At 44.0% G+C, this 18,282-nt stretch overlaps 11 non-coding genes and 12 pseudogenes across 11 annotated transcripts; all 23 read left to right on the forward strand.

Moving 5' to 3' along the window:
- The first annotated feature begins 58 nt into the window (after window positions 1–58).
- On the forward strand, window positions 59–176 carry LOC140018955 (5S ribosomal RNA; annotated as a pseudogene).
- A 924-nt stretch (window positions 177–1,100) lies between these two features.
- Window positions 1,101–1,218, forward strand: LOC140018956 (5S ribosomal RNA; annotated as a pseudogene).
- A 924-nt stretch (window positions 1,219–2,142) lies between these two features.
- Window positions 2,143–2,260, forward strand: LOC140018957 (5S ribosomal RNA; annotated as a pseudogene).
- Window positions 2,261–3,188: 928 nt separating this feature from the next.
- On the forward strand, window positions 3,189–3,307 carry LOC140017166 (5S ribosomal RNA). Its single transcript, XR_011823479.1, has one exon. It is a non-coding gene; the product is annotated as a 5S ribosomal RNA (ribosomal RNA).
- Window positions 3,308–3,720: 413 nt separating this feature from the next.
- On the forward strand, window positions 3,721–3,839 carry LOC140018079 (5S ribosomal RNA). Its single transcript, XR_011824382.1, has one exon. It is a non-coding gene; the product is annotated as a 5S ribosomal RNA (ribosomal RNA).
- A 413-nt stretch (window positions 3,840–4,252) lies between these two features.
- LOC140018028 (5S ribosomal RNA) lies at window positions 4,253–4,370 on the forward strand. The gene has a single exon (XR_011824330.1). It is a non-coding gene; the product is annotated as a 5S ribosomal RNA (ribosomal RNA).
- Window positions 4,371–4,781: 411 nt separating this feature from the next.
- Window positions 4,782–4,899, forward strand: LOC140018468 (5S ribosomal RNA; annotated as a pseudogene).
- A 927-nt stretch (window positions 4,900–5,826) lies between these two features.
- On the forward strand, window positions 5,827–5,945 carry LOC140017607 (5S ribosomal RNA). The gene has a single exon (XR_011823915.1). It is a non-coding gene; the product is annotated as a 5S ribosomal RNA (ribosomal RNA).
- Window positions 5,946–6,356: 411 nt separating this feature from the next.
- LOC140020100 (5S ribosomal RNA) lies at window positions 6,357–6,474 on the forward strand (annotated as a pseudogene).
- Window positions 6,475–7,398: 924 nt separating this feature from the next.
- LOC140018958 (5S ribosomal RNA) lies at window positions 7,399–7,516 on the forward strand (annotated as a pseudogene).
- Window positions 7,517–8,440: 924 nt separating this feature from the next.
- LOC140018959 (5S ribosomal RNA) lies at window positions 8,441–8,558 on the forward strand (annotated as a pseudogene).
- Window positions 8,559–9,486: 928 nt separating this feature from the next.
- LOC140017167 (5S ribosomal RNA) lies at window positions 9,487–9,605 on the forward strand. The gene has a single exon (XR_011823480.1). It is a non-coding gene; the product is annotated as a 5S ribosomal RNA (ribosomal RNA).
- Window positions 9,606–10,018: 413 nt separating this feature from the next.
- On the forward strand, window positions 10,019–10,137 carry LOC140018081 (5S ribosomal RNA). Its single transcript, XR_011824384.1, has one exon. It is a non-coding gene; the product is annotated as a 5S ribosomal RNA (ribosomal RNA).
- A 413-nt stretch (window positions 10,138–10,550) lies between these two features.
- On the forward strand, window positions 10,551–10,668 carry LOC140018029 (5S ribosomal RNA). The gene has a single exon (XR_011824331.1). It is a non-coding gene; the product is annotated as a 5S ribosomal RNA (ribosomal RNA).
- A 411-nt stretch (window positions 10,669–11,079) lies between these two features.
- On the forward strand, window positions 11,080–11,197 carry LOC140018469 (5S ribosomal RNA; annotated as a pseudogene).
- Window positions 11,198–12,124: 927 nt separating this feature from the next.
- Window positions 12,125–12,243, forward strand: LOC140017608 (5S ribosomal RNA). Its single transcript, XR_011823916.1, has one exon. It is a non-coding gene; the product is annotated as a 5S ribosomal RNA (ribosomal RNA).
- Window positions 12,244–12,654: 411 nt separating this feature from the next.
- LOC140019771 (5S ribosomal RNA) lies at window positions 12,655–12,772 on the forward strand (annotated as a pseudogene).
- A 926-nt stretch (window positions 12,773–13,698) lies between these two features.
- On the forward strand, window positions 13,699–13,817 carry LOC140018171 (5S ribosomal RNA). The gene has a single exon (XR_011824473.1). It is a non-coding gene; the product is annotated as a 5S ribosomal RNA (ribosomal RNA).
- Window positions 13,818–14,228: 411 nt separating this feature from the next.
- Window positions 14,229–14,346, forward strand: LOC140019772 (5S ribosomal RNA; annotated as a pseudogene).
- A 925-nt stretch (window positions 14,347–15,271) lies between these two features.
- LOC140018328 (5S ribosomal RNA) lies at window positions 15,272–15,389 on the forward strand (annotated as a pseudogene).
- Window positions 15,390–16,314: 925 nt separating this feature from the next.
- Window positions 16,315–16,432, forward strand: LOC140020702 (5S ribosomal RNA; annotated as a pseudogene).
- Window positions 16,433–17,360: 928 nt separating this feature from the next.
- On the forward strand, window positions 17,361–17,479 carry LOC140017168 (5S ribosomal RNA). The gene has a single exon (XR_011823481.1). It is a non-coding gene; the product is annotated as a 5S ribosomal RNA (ribosomal RNA).
- Window positions 17,480–17,892: 413 nt separating this feature from the next.
- On the forward strand, window positions 17,893–18,011 carry LOC140018082 (5S ribosomal RNA). Its single transcript, XR_011824385.1, has one exon. It is a non-coding gene; the product is annotated as a 5S ribosomal RNA (ribosomal RNA).
- The last annotated feature ends 271 nt before the right edge of the window (window positions 18,012–18,282 follow it).

Consider the following 18,282-nt stretch of genomic DNA (forward strand, 5'->3'; position numbering starts at 1 on the left):
AGCCAAACTGCTTCACAGGACGTGGCAGTTTAAAAGAATAAAGCGAAAGGAACATGGCGGGTGCGATCATACCAGCACTAATGCACCGGATCCCATCAGAACTCCGAAGTTAAGCGTGCTTGGGCGACAGTAGTACTAGGATGGGTGACCCTAGGCCTGTCAACGGGTCGGGTCTAGACCCGGATCCGGATCGGATCCCTGAAATTTTTCCGGGTATGGGTACGGATTTAATTCCGTTAACCGGATCCGGATCCGTTTTTTCAAACAAAAAAACGGGTCGAATACGGAATATAGTATTCCGACCCGTATTAGACCCGGATCCGGATATAAATGATTTAATAATTTATCAAAAAAATATATTATCAATATAATTTGATTAGGATGATGTATTTGAGTAAAATCAACTTGATTTATTTTCTTATTTGGTTTTTTCTTTGCATTAGCTAGAAATTTGTTTACAAATATATCTTTTTCTCTTTTTGTTAGAAATTATAAATTTTGGCAAATTTGTTCGGGTAGACCCGACCCGGATCCGAGACTCGCCGGGTCCGGATCCGGAACACAGAATAAAAGACCCGTCGGGTAAACGGGTCGGATCCGGGTCCGGGTCCGGAATAATGAATTCCGGCCCGGACCCGGCCCGTTGACACCCCTAGGTGACCCCCTGGGAAATCCTCGTGTTGCACCCCTCCCTTTTTTGTTTCGAAATCCAAATTTCCCCTTCGTTCTTTATGCTGTAGTAATTTAGCTCCGTCGGAACGATTGCTTTTTATTTTGCTTCTCATCGAAGCATGAAGGCGGATCTGAAGGCGCGAGACAAGTCAGGAACGGTACGGCTGGATCGAAGCCCGGATCGTCGGTCAAAGTTGTCGGCGCAAATGTATAAGCGCAAGCGTGAAGGATCACTTTCAGGATAATTGAGAGTTGTGCGACGAGGGAAAAAAAAGGTGCAAAGCAACAAGAAAAAAATATAAAAGTAAATAAATAAAAGGATGAGAGGAAATTCATGAACTGATGCTTAGAATGAATTCGGGTCCAGAAAAGCCAAACTGCTTCACAGGACGTGGCAGTTTAAAAGAATAAAGCGAAAGGAACATGGCGGGTGCGATCATACCAGCACTAATGCACCGGATCCCATCAGAACTCCGAAGTTAAGCGTGCTTGGGCGACAGTAGTACTAGGATGGGTGACCCTAGGCCTGTCAACGGGTCGGGTCTAGACCCGGATCCGGATCGGATCCCTGAAATTTTTGCGGGTATGGATACGGATTTAATTCCGTTAACCGGATCCGGATCCATTTTTTCAAACAAAAAAACGGGTCGAATACGGAATATAGTATTCCGACCCGTATTAGACCCGGATCCGGATATAAATGATTTAATAATTTATAAAAAAAATATATTATCAATATAATTTGATTAGGATGATGTATTTGAGTAAAATCAATTTGATTTATTTTCTTATTTGGTTTTTTCTTTGCATTAGCTAGAAATTTGTTTACAAATATATCTTTTTCTCTTTTTGTTAGAAATTATAAATTTTGGCAAATTTGTTCGGGTAGACCCGACCCGGATCCGAGACTCGCCGGGTCCGGATCCGGAACACAGAATAAAAGACCCGTCGGGTAAACGGGTCGGATCCGGGTCCGGGTCCGGAATAATGAATTCCGGCCCGGACCCGGCCCGTTGACACCCCTAGGTGACCCCCTGGGAAATCTTCGTGTTGCACCCCTCCCTTTTTTGTTTCGAAATCCAAATTTCCCCTTCGTTCTTTATGCTGTAGTAATTTAGCTCCGTCGGAACGATTGCTTTTTATTTTGCTTCTCATCGAAGCATGAAGGCGGATCTGAAGGCGCGAGACAAGTCAGGAACGGTACGGCTGGATCGAAGCCCGGATCGTCGGTCAAAGTTGTCGGCGCAAATGTATAAGCGCAAGCGTGAAGGATCACTTTCAGGATAATTGAGAGTTGTGCGACGAGGGAAAAAAAAGGTGCAAAGCAACAAGAAAAAAATATAAAAGTAAATAAATAAAAGGATGAGAGGAAATTCATGAACTGACGCTTAGAATGAATTCGGGTCCAGAAAAGCCAAACTGCTTCACAGGACGTGGCAGTTTAAAAGAATAAAGCGAAAGGAACATGGCGGGTGCGATCATACCAGCACTAATGCACCGGATCCCATCAGAACTCCGAAGTTAAGCGTGCTTGGGCGACAGTAGTACTAGGATGGGTGACCCTAGGCCTGTCAACGGGTCGGGTCTAGACCCGGATCCGGATCGGATCCCTAAAATTTTTGCGGGTATGGGTAGGGATTTAATTCCGTTATCCGGATCCGGATCCGTTTTTTCAAACAAAAAAACGGGTCGGATACGGAATATAGTATTCCGACCCGTATTAGACCCGGATCCGGATATAAATGATTTAATAATTTATAAAAAATATATATTATCAATATAATTTGATTAGGATGATGTATTTGAGTAAAATCAATTTGATTTATTTTCTTATTTGGTTTTTTCTTTGCATTAGTTAGAAATTAGTTTACAAATATATCTTTTTCTCTTTTTTGTTAGAAATTATAAATTTTGGCAAATTTGTTCGGGTAGACCCGACCCGGATCCGAGACTCGCCGGGTCCGGATCCGAAACACCGAATAAAAGACCCGTCGGGTAAACGGGTCGGATCCGGGTCCGGGTCCAGAATAATGAATTCCGGCCCGGTCCCGGCACGTTGACACCCCTAGGTGACCCCCTGGGAAATCCTCGTGTTGCACCCCTCCCTTTTTTGTTTCGAAATCCAAATTTCCCCTTCGTTCTTTATGCTGTAGTAATTTAGCTCCGTCGGAACGATTGCTTTATATTTTGCTTCTCATCGAAGCATGAAGGCGGATCTGAAGGCGCGAGACAAGTCAGGAACGGTACGGCTGGATCGAAGCCCGGATCGTCGGTCAAAGTTGTCGGCGCAAATGTATAAGCGCAAGCGTGAAGGATCAATTTCAGGATAATTGAGAGTTGCGCGACGAGGGAAAAAAAAAATGGTGCAAATCAACAAGAAAAAAATGTAAAAGTAAATAAATAAAAGGATGAGGGGAAATTCTTGAATTGACGCTTAAAATGAATTCGGGTCCAGAAAAGCCACACTGCTTCACAGGACGGGGCAGTTTAAAAGAATAAAGCGAAAGGAACATGGCGGGTGCGATCATACCAGCACTAATGCACCGGATCCCATCAGAACTCCGAAGTTAAGCGTGCTTGGGCGAGAGTAGTACTAGGATGGGTGACCCCCTGGGAAGTCCTCGTGTTGCACCCCTCCCTTTTTTGTTTCGAAATCCAAATTTTCCCTTCGTTCTTTATGCTGTAGTAATTTAGCTCCGTCGGAACGATTGCTTTATATTTTGCTTCTTATCGAAGTATGAAGGCGGATCTGAAGGCGCGAGACAAGTCAGGAACGGTACGGCTGGATCGAAGCCCGGATCGTCGGTCAAAGTTGTCGGCGCAAATGTATAAGCGCAAGCGTGAAGGATCAATTTCAGGATAATTGAGAGTTGCGCGACGAGGGAAAAAAAAATGGTGCAAATCAACAAGAAAAAAATGTAAAAGTAAATAAATAAAAGGATGAGGGGAAATTCTTGAATTGACGCTTAAAATGAATTCGGGTCCAGAAAAGCCAAACTGCTTCACAGGACGTGGCAGTTTAAAAGAATAAAGCGAAAGGAACATGGCGGGTGCGATCATACCAGCACTAATGCACCCGATCCCATCAGAACTCCAAAGTTAAGCGTGCTTGGGCGAGAGTAGTACTAGGATGGGAGACCCCCTGGGAAGTCCTCGTGTTGCACCCCTCCCTTTTTTGTTTCGAAATCCAAATTTTCCCTTCGTTCTTTATGCTGTAGTAATTTAGCTCCGTCGGAACGATTGCTTTATATTTTGCTTCTTATCGAAGTATGAAGGCGGATCTGAAGGCGCGAGACAAGTCAGGAACGGTACGGCTGGATCGAAGCCCGGATCGTCGGTCAATGTTGTCGGCGCAAATGTATAAGCGCAAGCATGAAGGATCAATTTCAGGATAATTGAGAGTTGCGCGACGAGGGAAAAAAAAATGGTGCAAATCAACAAGAAAAAAATGTAAAAGTAAATAAATAAAAGGATGAGGGGAAATTCTTGAATTGACGCTTAAAATGAATTCGGGTCCAGAAAAGCCACACTGCTTCACAGGACGGGGCAGTTTAAAAGAATAAAGCGAAAGGAACATGGCGGGTGCGATCATACCAGCACTAATGCACCAGATCCCATCAGAACTCCGAAGTTAAGCGTGCTTGGGCGAGAGTAGTACTAGGATGGGTGACCCCTGGGAAGTCCTCGTGTTGCACCCCTCCCTTTTTTGTTTCGAAATCCAAATTTCCCCTTCGTTCTTTATGCTGTAGTAATTTAGCTCCGTCGGAACGATTGCTTTATATTTTGCTTCTTATCGAAGCATGAAGGCGGATCTGAAGGCGCGAGACAAGTCAGGAACGGTACGGCTGGATCGAAGCCCGGATCGTCGGTCAAAGTTGTCGGCGCAAATGTATAAGCGCAAGCGTGAAGGATCACTTTCTGGATAATTGAGAGTTGTGCGACGAGGGAAAAAAAAGGTGCAAAGCAACAAGAAAAAAATATAAAAGTAAATAAATAAAAGGATGAGAGGAAATTCATGAACTGACGCTTAGAATGAATTCGGGTCCAGAAAAGCCAAACTGCTTCACAGGACGTGGCAGTTTAAAAGAATAAAGCGAAAGGAACATGGCGGGTGCGATCATACCAGCACTAATGCACCGGATCCCATCAGAACTCCGAAGTTAAGCGTGCTTGGGCGACGGTAGTACTAGGATGGGTGACCCTAGGCCTGTCAACGGGTCGGGTCTAGACCCGGATCCGGATCGGATCCCTGAAATTTTTGCGGGTATGGGTAGGGATTTAATTCCGTTATCCGGATCCGGATCCGTTTTTTCAAACAAAAAAACGGGTCGGATACGGAATATGGTATTCCGACCCGTATTAGACCCGGATCCGGATATAAATGATTTAATAATTTATAAAAAATATATATTATCAATATAATTTGATTAGGATGATGTATTTGAGTAAAATCAATTTGATTTATTTTCTTATTTGGTTTTTTCTTTACATTAGCTAGAAATTTGTTTACAAATATATCTTTTTCTCTTTTTTGTTAGAAATTATAAATTTTGGCAAATTTGTTCGGGTAGACCCGACCCGGATCCGAGACTCGCCGGGTCCGGATCCGGAACACAGAATAAAAGACCCGTCGGGTAAACGGGTCGGATCCGGGTCCGGGTCCGGAATAATGAATTCCGGCCCGGACCCGGCCCGTTGACACCCCTAGGTGACCCCCTGGGAAATCTTCGTGTTGCACCCCTCCCTTTTTTGTTTCGAAATCCAAATTTCCCCTTCGTTCTTTATGCTGTAGTAATTTAGCTCCGTCGGAACGATTGCTTTTTATTTTGCTTCTCATCGAAGCATGAAGGCGGATCTGAAGGCGCGAGACAAGTCAGGAACGGTACGGCTGGATCGAAGCCCGGATCGTCGGTCAAAGTTGTCGGCGCAAATGTATAAGCGCAAGCGTGAAGGATCAATTTCAGGATAATTGAGAGTTGCGCGACGAGGGAAAAAAAAATGGTGCAAATCAACAAGAAAAAAATTTAAAAGTAAATAAATAAAAGGATGAGGGGAAATTCTTGAATTGACGCTTAAAATGAATTCGGGTCCAGAAAAGCAACACTGCTTCACAGGACGGGACAGTTTAAAAGAATAAAGCGAAAGGAACATGGCGGGTGCGATCATACCAGCACTAATGCACCAGATCCCATCAGAACTCCGAAGTTAAGCGTGCTTGGGCGAGAGTAGTACTAGGATGGGTGACCCCCTGGGAAGTTCTCGTGTTGCACCCCTCCCTTTTTTGTTTCGAAATCCAAATTTCCCCTTCGTTCTTTATGCTGTAGTAATTTAGCTCCGTCGGAACGATTGCTTTATATTTTGCTTCTTATCGAAGCATGAAGGCGAATCTGAAGGCGCGAGACAAGTCAGGAACGGTACGGCTGGATCGAAGCCCGGATCGTCGGTCAAAGTTGTCGGCGCAAATGTATAAGCGCAAGCGTGAAGGATCAATTTCAGGATAATTGAGAGGTGGGCGACGAGGGAAAAAAAAGGTGCAAAGCAACAAGAAAAAAAAATAAAAGTAAATAAATAAAAGGATGAGAAGAAATTCATGAATTGACGCTTAGAATGAATTCGGGTCCAGAAAAGCCAAACTGCTTCACAGGACGTGGCAGTTTAAAAGAATAAAGCGAAAGGAACATGGCGGGTGCGATCATACCAGCACTAATGCACCGGATCCCATCAGAACTTCGAAGTTAAGCGTGCTTGGGCGACAGTAGTACTAGGATGGGTGACCCTAGGCCTGTCAACGGGTCGGGTCTAGACCCGGATCCGGATCGGATCCCTGAAATTTTTCCGGGTATGGGTACGGATTTAATTCCGTTAACCGGATCCGGATCCGTTTTTTCAAACAAAAAAACGGGTCGAATACGGAATATAGTATTCCGACCCGTATTAGACCCGGATCCGGATATAAATGATTTAATAATTTATAAAAAAAATATATTATCAATATAATTTGATTAGGATGATGTATTTGAGTAAAATCAACTTGATTTATTTTCTTATTTGGTTTTTTCTTTGCATTAGCTAGAAATTTGTTTACAAATATATCTTTTTCTCTTTTTGTTAGAAATTATAAATTTTGGCAAATTTGTTCGGGTAGACCCGACCCGGATCCGAGACTCGCCGGGTCCGGATCCGGAACACAGAATAAAAGACCCGTCGGGTAAACGGGTCGGATCCGGGTCCGGGTCCGGAATAATGAATTCCGGCCCGGACCCGGCCCGTTGACACCCCTAGGTGACCCCCTGGGAAATCCTCGTGTTGCACCCCTCCCTTTTTTGTTTCGAAATCCAAATTTCCCCTTCGTTCTTTATGCTGTAGTAATTTAGCTCCGTCGGAACGATTGCTTTTTATTTTGCTTCTCATCGAAGCATGAAGGCGGATCTGAAGGCGCGAGACAAGTCAGGAACGGTACGGCTGGATCGAAGCCCGGATCGTCGGTCAAAGTTGTCGGCGCAAATGTATAAGCGCAAGCGTGAAGGATCACTTTCAGGATAATTGAGAGTTGTGCGACGAGGGAAAAAAAAGGTGCAAAGCAACAAGAAAAAAATATAAAAGTAAATAAATAAAAGGATGAGAGGAAATTCATGAACTGATGCTTAGAATGAATTCGGGTCCAGAAAAGCCAAACTGCTTCACAGGACGTGGCAGTTTAAAAGAATAAAGCGAAAGGAACATGGCGGGTGCGATCATACCAGCACTAATGCACCGGATCCCATCAGAACTCCGAAGTTAAGCGTGCTTGGGCGACAGTAGTACTAGGATGGGTGACCCTAGGCCTGTCAACGGGTCGGGTCTAGACCCGGATCCGGATCGGATCCCTGAAATTTTTGCGGGTATGGATACGGATTTAATTCCGTTAACCGGATCCGGATCCATTTTTTCAAACAAAAAAACGGGTCGAATACGGAATATAGTATTCCGACCCGTATTAGACCCGGATCCGGATATAAATGATTTAATAATTTATAAAAAAAATATATTATCAATATAATTTGATTAGGATGATGTATTTGAGTAAAATCAATTTGATTTATTTTCTTATTTGGTTTTTTCTTTGCATTAGCTAGAAATTTGTTTACAAATATATCTTTTTCTCTTTTTGTTAGAAATTATAAATTTTGGCAAATTTGTTCGGGTAGACCCGACCCGGATCCGAGACTCGCCGGGTCCGGATCCGGAACACAGAATAAAAGACCCGTCGGGTAAACGGGTCGGATCCGGGTCCGGGTCCGGAATAATGAATTCCGGCCCGGACCCGGCCCGTTGACACCCCTAGGTGACCCCCTGGGAAATCTTCGTGTTGCACCCCTCCCTTTTTTGTTTCGAAATCCAAATTTCCCCTTCGTTCTTTATGCTGTAGTAATTTAGCTCCGTCGGAACGATTGCTTTTTATTTTGCTTCTCATCGAAGCATGAAGGCGGATCTGAAGGCGCGAGACAAGTCAGGAACGGTACGGCTGGATCGAAGCCCGGATCGTCGGTCAAAGTTGTCGGCGCAAATGTATAAGCGCAAGCGTGAAGGATCACTTTCAGGATAATTGAGAGTTGTGCGACGAGGGAAAAAAAAGGTGCAAAGCAACAAGAAAAAAATATAAAAGTAAATAAATAAAAGGATGAGAGGAAATTCATGAACTGACGCTTAGAATGAATTCGGGTCCAGAAAAGCCAAACTGCTTCACAGGACGTGGCAGTTTAAAAGAATAAAGCGAAAGGAACATGGCGGGTGCGATCATACCAGCACTAATGCACCGGATCCCATCAGAACTCCGAAGTTAAGCGTGCTTGGGCGACAGTAGTACTAGGATGGGTGACCCTAGGCCTGTCAACGGGTCGGGTCTAGACCCGGATCCGGATCGGATCCCTAAAATTTTTGCGGGTATGGGTAGGGATTTAATTCCGTTATCCGGATCCGGATCCGTTTTTTCAAACAAAAAAACGGGTCGGATACGGAATATAGTATTCCGACCCGTATTAGACCCGGATCCGGATATAAATGATTTAATAATTTATAAAAAATATATATTATCAATATAATTTGATTAGGATGATGTATTTGAGTAAAATCAATTTGATTTATTTTCTTATTTGGTTTTTTCTTTGCATTAGTTAGAAATTAGTTTACAAATATATCTTTTTCTCTTTTTTGTTAGAAATTATAAATTTTGGCAAATTTGTTCGGGTAGACCCGACCCGGATCCGAGACTCGCCGGGTCCGGATCCGAAACACCGAATAAAAGACCCGTCGGGTAAACGGGTCGGATCCGGGTCCGGGTCCAGAATAATGAATTCCGGCCCGGTCCCGGCACGTTGACACCCCTAGGTGACCCCCTGGGAAATCCTCGTGTTGCACCCCTCCCTTTTTTGTTTCGAAATCCAAATTTCCCCTTCGTTCTTTATGCTGTAGTAATTTAGCTCCGTCGGAACGATTGCTTTATATTTTGCTTCTCATCGAAGCATGAAGGCGGATCTGAAGGCGCGAGACAAGTCAGGAACGGTACGGCTGGATCGAAGCCCGGATCGTCGGTCAAAGTTGTCGGCGCAAATGTATAAGCGCAAGCGTGAAGGATCAATTTCAGGATAATTGAGAGTTGCGCGACGAGGGAAAAAAAAAATGGTGCAAATCAACAAGAAAAAAATGTAAAAGTAAATAAATAAAAGGATGAGGGGAAATTCTTGAATTGACGCTTAAAATGAATTCGGGTCCAGAAAAGCCACACTGCTTCACAGGACGGGGCAGTTTAAAAGAATAAAGCGAAAGGAACATGGCGGGTGCGATCATACCAGCACTAATGCACCGGATCCCATCAGAACTCCGAAGTTAAGCGTGCTTGGGCGAGAGTAGTACTAGGATGGGTGACCCCCTGGGAAGTCCTCGTGTTGCACCCCTCCCTTTTTTGTTTCGAAATCCAAATTTTCCCTTCGTTCTTTATGCTGTAGTAATTTAGCTCCGTCGGAACGATTGCTTTATATTTTGCTTCTTATCGAAGTATGAAGGCGGATCTGAAGGCGCGAGACAAGTCAGGAACGGTACGGCTGGATCGAAGCCCGGATCGTCGGTCAAAGTTGTCGGCGCAAATGTATAAGCGCAAGCGTGAAGGATCAATTTCAGGATAATTGAGAGTTGCGCGACGAGGGAAAAAAAAATGGTGCAAATCAACAAGAAAAAAATGTAAAAGTAAATAAATAAAAGGATGAGGGGAAATTCTTGAATTGACGCTTAAAATGAATTCGGGTCCAGAAAAGCCAAACTGCTTCACAGGACGTGGCAGTTTAAAAGAATAAAGCGAAAGGAACATGGCGGGTGCGATCATACCAGCACTAATGCACCCGATCCCATCAGAACTCCAAAGTTAAGCGTGCTTGGGCGAGAGTAGTACTAGGATGGGAGACCCCCTGGGAAGTCCTCGTGTTGCACCCCTCCCTTTTTTGTTTCGAAATCCAAATTTTCCCTTCGTTCTTTATGCTGTAGTAATTTAGCTCCGTCGGAACGATTGCTTTATATTTTGCTTCTTATCGAAGTATGAAGGCGGATCTGAAGGCGCGAGACAAGTCAGGAACGGTACGGCTGGATCGAAGCCCGGATCGTCGGTCAATGTTGTCGGCGCAAATGTATAAGCGCAAGCATGAAGGATCAATTTCAGGATAATTGAGAGTTGCGCGACGAGGGAAAAAAAAATGGTGCAAATCAACAAGAAAAAAATGTAAAAGTAAATAAATAAAAGGATGAGGGGAAATTCTTGAATTGACGCTTAAAATGAATTCGGGTCCAGAAAAGCCACACTGCTTCACAGGACGGGGCAGTTTAAAAGAATAAAGCGAAAGGAACATGGCGGGTGCGATCATACCAGCACTAATGCACCAGATCCCATCAGAACTCCGAAGTTAAGCGTGCTTGGGCGAGAGTAGTACTAGGATGGGTGACCCCTGGGAAGTCCTCGTGTTGCACCCCTCCCTTTTTTGTTTCGAAATCCAAATTTCCCCTTCGTTCTTTATGCTGTAGTAATTTAGCTCCGTCGGAACGATTGCTTTATATTTTGCTTCTTATCGAAGCATGAAGGCGGATCTGAAGGCGCGAGACAAGTCAGGAACGGTACGGCTGGATCGAAGCCCGGATCGTCGGTCAAAGTTGTCGGCGCAAATGTATAAGCGCAAGCGTGAAGGATCACTTTCTGGATAATTGAGAGTTGTGCGACGAGGGAAAAAAAAGGTGCAAAGCAACAAGAAAAAAATATAAAAGTAAATAAATAAAAGGATGAGAGGAAATTCATGAACTGACGCTTAGAATGAATTCGGGTCCAGAAAAGCCAAACTGCTTCACAGGACGTGGCAGTTTAAAAGAATAAAGCGAAAGGAACATGGCGGGTGCGATCATACCAGCACTAATGCACCGGATCCCATCAGAACTCCGAAGTTAAGCGTGCTTGGGCGACGGTAGTACTAGGATGGGTGACCCTAGGCCTGTCAACGGGTCGGGTCTAGACCCGGATCCGGATCGGATCCCTGAAATTTTTGCGGGTATGGGTAGGGATTTAATTCCGTTATCCGGATCCGGATCCGTTTTTTCAAACAAAAAAACGGGTCGGATACGGAATATGGTATTCCGACCCGTATTAGACCCGGATCCGGATATAAATGATTTAATAATTTATAAAAAATATATATTATCAATATAATTTGATTAGGATGATGTATTTGAGTAAAATCAATTTGATTTATTTTCTTATTTGGTTTTTTCTTTACATTAGCTAGAAATTTGTTTACAAATATATCTTTTTCTCTTTTTTGTTAGAAATTATAAATTTTGGCAAATTTGTTCGGGTAGACCCGACCCGGATCCGAGACTCGCCGGGTCCGGATCCGGAACACAGAATAAAAGACCCGTCGGGTAAACGGGTCGGATCCGGGTCCGGGTCCGGAATAATGAATTCCGGCCCGGACCCGGCCCGTTGACACCCCTAGGTGACCCCCTGGGAAATCTTCGTGTTGCACCCCTCCCTTTTTTGTTTCGAAATCCAAATTTCCCCTTCGTTCTTTATGCTGTAGTAATTTAGCTCCGTCGGAACGATTGCTTTTTATTTTGCTTCTCATCGAAGCATGAAGGCGGATCTGAAGGCGCGAGACAAGTCAGGAACGGTACGGCTGGATCGAAGCCCGGATCGTCGGTCAAAGTTGTCGGCGCAAATGTATAAGCGCAAGCGTGAAGGATCAATTTCAGGATAATTGAGAGTTGCGCGACGAGGGAAAAAAAAATGGTGCAAATCAACAAGAAAAAAATTTAAAAGTAAATAAATAAAAGGATGAGGGGAAATTCTTGAATTGACGCTTAAAATGAATTCGGGTCCAGAAAAGCAACACTGCTTCACAGGACGGGACAGTTTAAAAGAATAAAGCGAAAGGAACATGGCGGGTGCGATCATACCAGCACTAATGCACCAGATCCCATCAGAACTCCGAAGTTAAGCGTGCTTGGGCGAGAGTAGTACTAGGATGGGTGACCCCCTGGGAAGTTCTCGTGTTGCACCCCTCCCTTTTTTGTTTCGAAATCCAAATTTCCCCTTCGTTCTTTATGCTGTAGTAATTTAGCTCCGTCGGAACGATTGCTTTATATTTTGCTTCTTATCGAAGCATGAAGGCGAATCTGAAGGCGCGAGACAAGTCAGGAACGGTACGGCTGGATCGAAGCCCGGATCGTCGGTCAAAGTTGTCGGCGCAAATGTATAAGCGCAAGCGTGAAGGATCAATTTCAGGATAATTGAGAGGTGGGCGACGAGGGAAAAAAAAGGTGCAAAGCAACAAGAAAAAAAAATAAAAGTAAATAAATAAAAGGATGAGAAGAAATTCATGAATTGACGCTTAGAATGAATTCGGGTCCAGAAAAGCCAAACTGCTTCACAGGACGTGGCAGTTTAAAAGAATAAAGCGAAAGGAACATGGCGGGTGCGATCATACCAGCACTAATGCACCGGATCCCATCAGAACTTCGAAGTTAAGCGTGCTTGGGCGACAGTAGTACTAGGATGGGTGACCCTAGGCCGGTCAACGGGTCGGGTCTACACCCGGATCCGGATCGGATCCCTGAAATTTTTGCGGGTATAGGTAGGGATTTAATTCCGTTATCCGGATCCGGATCCGTTTTTTCAAACAAAAAAACGGGTCGAATACGGAATATAGTATTCCGACCCGTATTAGACCCGGATCCGGATATAAATGATTTAATAATTTATAAAAAATATATATTATCAATATAATTTGATTAGGATGATGTATTTGAGTAAAATCAATTTGATTTATTTTCTTATTTGGTTTTTTCTTTGCATTAGCTAGAAATTTGTTTACAAATATATCTTTTTCTCTTTTTGTTAGAAATTATAAATTTTGGCAAATTTGTTCGGGTAGACCCGACCCGGATCCGAGACTCGCCGGGTCCGGATCCGGAACACCGAATAAAAGACCCGTCGGGTAAACGGGTCGGATCCGGGTCCGGGTCCAGAATAATGAATTCCGGCCCGGACCCGGCACGTTGACACCCCTAGGTGACCCTCTGGGAAATCCTCGTGTTGCACCCCTCCCTTTTTTGTTTCGAAATCCAAATTTCCCCTTCGTTCTTTATGCTGTAGTAATTTAGCTCCGTCGGAACGATTGCTTTATATTTTGCTTCTTATCGAAGCATGAAGGCGGATCTGAAGGCGCGAGACAAGTCAGGAACGGTACGGCTGGATCGAAGCCCGGATCGTCGGTCAAAGTTGTCGGCGCAAATGTATAAGCGCAAGCGTGAAGGATCAATTTCAGGATAATTGAGAGTTGCGCGACGAGGGAAAAAAAAATGGTGCAAATCAACAAGAAAAAAATGTAAAAGTAAATAAATAAAAGGATGAGGGGAAATTCTTGAATTGACGCTTAAAATGAATTGGGGTCCATAAAAGCCACACTGCTTCACAGGACGGGGCAGTTTAAAAGAATAAAGCGAAAGGAACATGGCGGGTGCGATGATACCAGCACTAATGCATTGGATCCCATCAGAACTCCGAATTTAAGCGTGCTTGGGCGAGAGTAGTACTAGGATGGGTGACCCCCTGGGAAGTCCTCGTGTTGCACCCCTCCCTTTTTTGTTTCGAAATCCAAATTTCCCCTTCGTTCTTTATGCTGTAGTAATTTAGCTCCGTCGGAACGATTGCTTTATATTTTGCTTCTTATCGAAGCATGAAGGCGAATCTGAAGGCGCGAGACAAGTCAGGAACGGTACGGCTGGATCGAAGCCCGGATCGTCGGTCAAAGTTGTCGGCGCAAATGTATAAGCGCAAGCGTGAAGGATCAATTTAAGGATAATTGAGAGTTGTGCGACGAGGGAAAAAAAAGGTGCAAAGCAACAAGAAAAAAATATAAAAGTAAAAAAATAAAAGGATGAGAGGAAATTCATGAATTGACGCTTAGACTGAATTCGGGTCCAGAAAAGCCAAACTGCTTCACAGGACGTGGCAGTTTAAAAGAATAGAGCGAAAGGAACATGGCGGGTGCGATCATACCAGCACTAATGCACCGGATCCCATCAGAACTTCGAAGTTAAGCGTGCTTGGGCGACAGTAGTACTAGGATGGGTGACCCTAGGCCGGTCAACGGGTCGGGTCTACACCCGGATCCGGATCGGATCCCTGAAATTTTTGCGGGTATGGGTAGGGATTTAATTCCGTTATCCGGATCCGGATCCGTTTTTTCAAACAAAAAAACGGGTCGGATACGGAATATAGTATTCCGACCCGTATTAGACCCGGATCCGGATATAAATGATTTAATAATTTATAAAAAATATATATTATCAATATAATTTGATTAGGATGATGTATTTGAGTAAAATCAATTTGATTTATTTTCTTATTTGGTTTTTTCTTTGCATTAGTTAGAAATTAGTTTACAAATATATATTTTTCTCTTTTTTGTTAGAAATTATAAATTTTGGCAAATTTGTTCGGGTAGACCCGACCCGGATCCGAGACTCGCCGGGTCCGGATCCGAAACACCGAATAAAAGACCCGTCGTGTAAACGGGTCGGATCCGGGTCCGGGTCCAGAATAATGAATTCCGGCCCGGTCCCGGCACGTTGACACCCCTAGGTGACCCCCTGGGAAATCCTCGTGTTGCACCCCTCCCTTTTTTGTTTCGAAATCCAAATTTCCCCTTCGTTCTTTATGCTGTAGTAATTTAGCTCCGTCGGAACGATTGCTTTATATTTTGCTTCTTATCGAAGCATGAAGGCGGATCTGAAGGCGCGAGACAAGTCAGGAACGGTACGGCTGGATCGAAGCCCGGATCGTCGGTCAAAGTTGTCGGCGCAAATGTATAAGCGCAAGCGTGAAGGATCACTTTCAGGATAATTGAGAGTTGTGCGACGAGTGAAAAAAAAGGTGCAAAGCAACAAGAAAAAAATATAAAAGTAAATAAATAAAAGGATGAGAGGAAATTCATGAACTGACGCTTAGAATGAATTCGGGTCCAGAAAAGCCAAACTGCTTCACAGGACGTGGCAGTTTAAAAGAATAAAGCGAAAGGAACATGGCGGGTGCGATCATACCAGCACTAATGCACCGGATCCCATCAGAACTCCGAAGTTAAGCGTGCTTGGGCGACAGTAGTACTAGGATGGGTGACCCTAGGCCGGTCAACGGGTCGGGTCTACACCCGGATCCGGATCGGATCCCTGAAATTTTTGCGGGTATGGGTAGGGATTTAATTCCGTTATCCGGATTCGGATCCGTTTTTTCAAACAAAAAAACGGGTCGGATACGGAATATAGTATTCCGACCCGTATTAGACCCGGATCCGGATATAAATGATTTAATAATTTATAAAAAATATATATTATCAATATAATTTGATTAGGATGATGTATTTGAGTAAAATCAATTTGATTTATTTTCTTATTTGGTTTTTTCTTTGCATTAGTTAGAAATTAGTTTACAAATATATCTTTTTCTCTTTTTTGTTAGAAATTATAAATTTTGGCAAATTTGTTCGGGTAGACCCGACCCGGATCCGAGACTCGCCGGGTCCGGATCCGAAACACCGAATAAAAGACCCGTCGGGTAAACGGGTCGGATCCGGGTCCGGGTCCAGAATAATGAATTCCGGCCCGGTCCCGGCACGTTGACACCCCTAGGTGACCCCCTGGGAAATCCTCGTGTTGCACCCCTCCCTTTTTTGTTTCGAAATCCAAATTTCCCCTTCGTTCTTTATGCTGTAGTAATTTAGCTCCGTCGGAACGATTGCTTTATATTTTGCTTCTTATCGAAGCATGAAGGCGAATCTGAAGGCGCGAGACAAGTCAGGAACGGTACGGCTGGATCGAAGCCCGGATCGTCGGTCAAAGTTGTCGGCGCAAATGTATAAGCGCAAGCGTGAAGGATCAATTTCAGGATAATTGAGAGTTGGGCGACGAGGGAAAAAAAAGGTGCAAAGCAACAAGAAAAAAATATAAAAGTAAATAAATAAAAGGATGAGAAGAAATTCATGAATTGACGCTTAGAATGAATTCGGGTCCAGAAAAGCCAAACTGCTTCACAGGACGTGGCAGTTTAAAAGAATAAAGCGAAAGGAACATGGCGGGTGCGATCATACCAGCACTAATGCACCGGATCCCATCAGAACTTCGAAGTTAAGCGTGCTTGGGCGACAGTATTACTAGGATGGGTGACCCTAGGCCGGTCAACGGGTCGGGTCTACACCCGGATCCGGATCGGATCCCTGAAATTTTTGCGGGTATAGGTAGGGATTTAATTCCGTTATCCGGATCCGGATCCGTTTTTTCAAACAAAAAAACGGGTCGAATACGGAATATAGTATTCCGACCCGTATTAGACCCGGATCCGGATATAAATGATTTAATAATTTATAAAAAATATATATTATCAATATAATTTGATTAGGATGATGTATTTGAGTAAAATCAATTTGATTTATTTTCTTATTTGGTTTTTTCTTTGCATTAGTTAGAAATTAGTTTACAAATATATCTTTTTCTCTTTTTTGTTAGAAATTATAAATTTTGGCAAATTTGTTCGGGTAGACCCGACCCGGATCCGAGACTCGCCGGGTCCGGATCCGGAACACCGAATAAAAGACCCGTCGGGTAAACGGGTCGGATCCGGGTCCGGGTCCAGAATAATGAATTCCGGCCCGGTCCCGGCACGTTGACACCCCTAGGTGACCCCCTGGGAAATCCTCGTGTTGCACCCCTCCCTTTTTTGTTTCGAAATCCAAATTTCCCCTTCGTTCTTTATGCTGTAGTAATTTAGCTCCGTCGGAACGATTGCTTTATATTTTGCTTCTCATCGAAGCATGAAGGCGGATCTGAAGGCGCGAGACAAGTCAGGAACGGTACGGCTGGATCGAAGCCCGGATCGTCGGTCAAAGTTGTCGGCGCAAATGTATAAGCGCAAGCGTGAAGGATCAATTTCAGGATAATTGAGAGTTGCGCGACGAGGGAAAAAAAAAATGGTGCAAATCAACAAGAAAAAAATGTAAAAGTAAATAAATAAAAGGATGAGGGGAAATTCTTGAATTGACGCTTAAAATGAATTCGGGTCCAGAAAAGCCACACTGCTTCACAGGACGGGGCAGTTTAAAAGAATAAAGCGAAAGGAACATGGCGGGTGCGATCATACCAGCACTAATGCACCGGATCCCATCAGAACTCCGAAGTTAAGCGTGCTTGGGCGAGAGTAGTACTAGGATGGGTGACCCCCTGGGAAGTCCTCGTGTTGCACCCCTCCCTTTTTTGTTTCGAAATCCAAATTTTCCCTTCGTTCTTTATGCTGTAGTAATTTAGCTCCGTCGGAACGATTGCTTTATATTTTGCTTCTTATCGAAGTATGAAGGCGGATCTGAAGGCGCGAGACAAGTCAGGAACGGTACGGCTGGATCGAAGCCCGGATCGTCGGTCAAAGTTGTCGGCGCAAATGTATAAGCGCAAGCGTGAAGGATCAATTTCAGGATAATTGAGAGTTGCGCGACGAGGGAAAAAAAAATGGTGCAAATCAACAAGAAAAAAATGTAAAAGTAAATAAATAAAAGGATGAGGGGAAATTCTTGAATTGACGCTTAAAATGAATTCGGGTCCAGAAAAGCCAAACTGCTTCACAGGACGTGGCAGTTTAAAAGAATAAAGCGAAAGGAACATGGCGGGTGCGATCATACCAGCACTAATGCACCCGATCCCATCAGAACTCCAAAGTTAAGCGTGCTTGGGCGAGAGTAGTACTAGGATGGGAGACCCCCTGGGAAGTCCTCGTGTTGCACCCCTCCCTTTTTTGTTTCGAAATCCAAATTTTCCCTTCGTTCTTTATGCTGTAGTAATTTAGCTCCGTCGGAACGATTGCTTTATATTTTGCTTCTTATCGAAGTATGAAGGCGGATCTGAAGGCGCGAGACAAGTCAGGAACGGTACGGCTGGATCGAAGCCCGGATCGTCGGTCAATGTTGTCGGCGCAAATGTATAAGCGCAAGCATGAAGGATCAATTTCAGGATAATTGAGAGTTGCGCGACGAGGGAAAAAAAAATGGTGCAAATCAA

Source organism: Coffea arabica, chromosome 11c (genome assembly GCF_036785885.1).
Source record: "Coffea arabica cultivar ET-39 chromosome 11c, Coffea Arabica ET-39 HiFi, whole genome shotgun sequence".
NCBI classification, from domain to species: Eukaryota; Viridiplantae; Streptophyta; class Magnoliopsida; order Gentianales; family Rubiaceae; genus Coffea; species Coffea arabica.